The sequence below is a fragment of the Carlito syrichta genome, unplaced genomic scaffold, assembly GCF_000164805.1.
Source record: "Carlito syrichta isolate Samal-C Ts95f unplaced genomic scaffold, Tarsius_syrichta-2.0.1 Scaffold309689, whole genome shotgun sequence".
NCBI lineage: Eukaryota > Metazoa > Chordata > Mammalia > Primates > Tarsiidae > Carlito > Carlito syrichta.
In genome coordinates this window covers 316,455-320,430 of record NW_007253785.1, presented here as the reverse complement: position 1 = coordinate 320,430, position 3,976 = coordinate 316,455, and the positions used below count along the sequence as shown (strand labels likewise).

The 3,976-nt window shown below is 47.2% G+C and overlaps 1 protein-coding gene across 1 annotated transcript in view; it reads right to left on the bottom strand.

The window, feature by feature from the left end:
• The window catches only part of EPS8 (epidermal growth factor receptor pathway substrate 8), a 192,493-nt gene extending 192,225 nt beyond the window's left edge, over positions 1-268 (bottom strand). Inside the window, exon 1 of the mRNA XM_008067532.2 lies at positions 41-268. The gene's annotated coding sequence lies outside the window, so the exon portion shown is untranslated. The remainder of the gene's footprint in view (positions 1-40) is intronic.
• Positions 269-3,976: the final 3,708 nt, after the last annotated feature.

The window sequence follows — 3,976 nt, the reverse complement described above, 5'->3', positions numbered from 1 at the left end:
CCGGCCGCCGGGCGGGCGCCTTTCGCCGAGGGGCTCTTACCTCGGATCCGTCCGGGAGGCGCAGGAGCCCAGACGCGGTGGGAGGCGGCCGGGAGATCGCCCGCACCCTGAGCCGCGCCCTCCCCCGCCGCCGCGAGCCGCGCCGCCGCCTCCAGCGCCCCGCTGCGGGGAAGCGACCTCCCGGGCGAGCACAGCGCCGGCCTCGCGCCGGGCGAGACCGCCTCGCTCGCCGCTGCGGGTGAAGTCTGGAGCCGCCCGCCGGCTCGCGGCCAGTGCCCGCCGCGCGCCGCGCATGCCCAGTGCCCGCGCGAGGAGCGAGCGCGCGCCGCGCGGCCGGGAGGCGGCTCCGCGCTCCGGGTCTTGCCGGCAGCCGAGCCGCGGAGTCTCGGGGCGACCGGCGCGCGGGCGGCCCGGCGGCCGGCGGGGCCGAGTGGGCGGGAGAGGGGCCCGCGGAAAGGAGGCCGGGCGCCGCGCCTCGTCGTCGAGGCCGCGATCAAAGTCGGCCCAAGGTTCCTTGCCGCCGACCCGGTTTCCAGAAGTGCCCTAGCAGGACCGACGAGCTGCCGGCAGGCGCGGGAAGGGAATGGAGCGGTGGCGAGGTTGGCCCGGGCCAGGTTTAGCGCCCCGGACGAACGCAGCCCCGGTGGCAGCGCCGGGGTCCTGGCGCACCGCTCGAAGCCACCGTCCTAAGGCGGGAGACCTGTCGCACCTGGCGGCCGGCCAGCCTGCTCCGGCCTCCGATCTATTTTTCCGCTTTTGTCACTTTCCTCTTTTTTGTCTCCCCCACCCATACAGTCAACTGGTGGCATCCCAGGACCTCCATTGTGTCCCTGGGAGTCTCCAAACCGCAGGTCCTTGGCTCCAGCCAGCAAGCCCAGGCCCGCCCCGCACGCTGTCTGGGATCCCATTCTTCTTTTAGCTCCGGCCAAGGGCTTTTGTGGTTGGGAGTAGTGAAGACTTTCACTCTGTGTCTCTCCTACCTTAACCAAAGCTCATAACCTCCTCCGTGAGGAGCTCACGGAGCCTCTAAACGAGATGTCCATCTTCTCGTAAGCATTGTCCTGTCTTACTCTTAACACTACTCAGTTGATATAGCTACCCCCTCCCACCCTGCTGTCCTAACTTCAAAGTCGATGGACTTCCAGAAGTGAAGGAAAGACTGTAAGTTAAATTTGGTTAAATAGATTGGACCCGCTAGCTTTGTGAAGCAAATAAAAAACAGAAGGGGGAAGAGAGATAACAGGAAAGGTGGAAATTAAAACCATTTTAAAAGCGGGAATCGATCTAATGGTTACATCCAGTCCCCTACCCTAAGTGAAAATCCTCTCTCCAACATTTCCACCAGGCAACCATCCACTTGAACATTTCTAATGCTGCAAATTTCTATTTGCATTAATATTATGTATAACCATGATTATTTGTTGAATATTTACCTATTCCAGGAACTGAGCAATTTACATACATTACCAAATCCATAAAATGAGATAGGCCTTATTATATCTATTTAGCACATAAGAAAAATGAAGCTCAGAAGTTTCCTTCTTTTTGCCAAAGCTAATGCTGATGCCAGAATTAAAATCCAGGTCTGCTTAGCTCCAATGCCGGTATCATTTATGAACATCAAGTCAACTTTTCTTAACTGATACCACTGTCCTGGCTCTGCTCCCTAGGAACCATACTAAATAAATCTCATTCTTTATGGACATCGCAAGACTTGAAATAGTTGAAGCCAACTAGTAACGACCAAAAGATCTAATACTTTCCTTTTCAAATTTTCTTTTTCTTTTCAATGTTCCTCAAATAACATATAAGCCCCCATTACCACACTCATTTACCCTGCTTTGAATGTGTTTCGATTTTTCATTCTCCTCACTAAATTGTGTACTCAAAACAATACAATATTCAAATACAGTGGGTGGAGAACTGAGTCATTTCATGGTCAGCAGCCTCTTTGATCTAAGTGTTCCCTTCCAGTAAGGCATCCCTGCATTGGATTTTTCTTCTAGTAAGCACGCTGCCTACATTCAAATAGAACATCTAAGTCTATTTAACATGAACTAAATTAAACCATATCTTCCATCTTAGTCTAAATTTCCATAATTCTATATGTTTAAACCTTAATTTTTTATCCTTATTAAGTTTTAATTGTTTTAAGGCATAATTTCAGAAAGAAATCTTTTTGTATGTTAATGAATTGTCTCATGGTTGGGGGCTTCTGGATAGTTTCAAGATGGGGATTGACCATTGCCAGGACCAAGGCTTGATTAGAGGATTGGAACTTTGAACCCCACCCCTAGCATCTGGGGAGGGAAGAGGGATTTGAAGCTAAGTTGATCCCCAATGGCCAGTAATTTAATCAATCATGCATACATAATGAAATTTCCATAAAAACCCAAAAGGACTGGGTTGCATGAGCTTCCAGATAGCAGAACATGAATAATAGAACACTGAGAAATTCCTGGATGGTGGTGCTCCCAGAGAGGGCAGGGAAACTCCGTGGCACTTCTCTTGTGCCTCACCCTATATGTCTTTTCATCTGTATTCTTTGTTATATCCTTTATAATAAATGGGTAAACATGTTTCCCTGAGCTCTGTGAGCTGCTTTAGCAAATTAATCAAATCCAAAAATGTTATGGGAACCCCAATTTTTAGTTGGTCAGTCAGAAGTCCAGGTAAAACAGCCTGAGTCTTTCAACTGGCATCTGAAGTGGGAGGCAATCTTGTGGGACTGAGCCCTGAACCTGTGCAATCTGACATTACCTCCAGGTAAACAGCTTCAGAAGTGAATTAGAGGATAACCAGATGGTGTCTGCTGCAGAATTGATTGGTTGCTAATGGGGAGAAATCACCAATCACTTCTTGGTAACCAGAGTTCATAGACGTCATAGAAGTCTTCTGTGTTTATTGCTGAATGAGAGAATAGGAAAAGACATTTTGGGTTTTTTTCCCCCTATATTCTCATACAGCCCACCACCACAAATTATCTCCAAGAGAATAGTTACGTATTAACCAACTCTTTTCAAGCATTTTAGTTCATGCAGCCATACCATAACCAATATGGATTTCATGAAGGTTTTCTAGATGCTTTACTGTAATGAAAATTCACTATTTCTGGCATTCCTACATCTACCAGTCCAAGTAACTCTTTCAAAAAAGGGGACAAGCTAGTTAAATAATATATGTTTTCAAATTAATCTGTTCTGTTATCAGTAACCCCATTACCTTTTCTATTTGCCTAAGGCCATAGGTAAATAATCTGATTTATACATTTGCTAAGAATCAGCATCAAACTTATAATGCTGCCAAATACAAGTTTTTTCTTTTTTGAAAATTTCATTTGTCAGTTGGTATGGTTTGAATATTTGTCTCCTCTTCAGTCTCATGTTGAGAATCGATCCCCAATGTTGGAGGTGGGGCCTAGTAGGAGATGATGGGGTTATGAGGATGGATCTATTGGTTCATGAAAGAGCTAGTTGTTTTCAAGAGCCTGGCACCGCCTTCTCTCTCTCTTGCTTCTGCTTTCACCATGTGACACCCTGGCTGCCCATGCCTTCTGCCATGAGCAAAAGCTTCCTGAGGCCTCACCAGAAGCTGAGCAGATGCTGGCACCATGCAGAACCATGAGCCAAATAAACTTATTTTCTTTATAAATTACCTAGTCTCTGGTACTTTTTATAAAAGCACAAAACTGATACATTAATGTTGGTATGTGGGATGAAAATTATGCAGGACAGAACGGAGACAGATACATGGAGTGAATGGGGCATTTCAAATGTGAAGCCTAGTAACAAAACTTGAGGAACAGGGGCTACAGCTGGGTGTAAAAGCTAGTTATAGAAAATGTGGAGAAATTATACTGACTGAATTGTACCTGTGGAGTAAGAGCTATGTCTACATGACCCACAAGTCATATATTATTCTTCAGACACTCCTCTCCACTCCCATTCCCCAAGCTAATGTAGAATATTATTTAGCA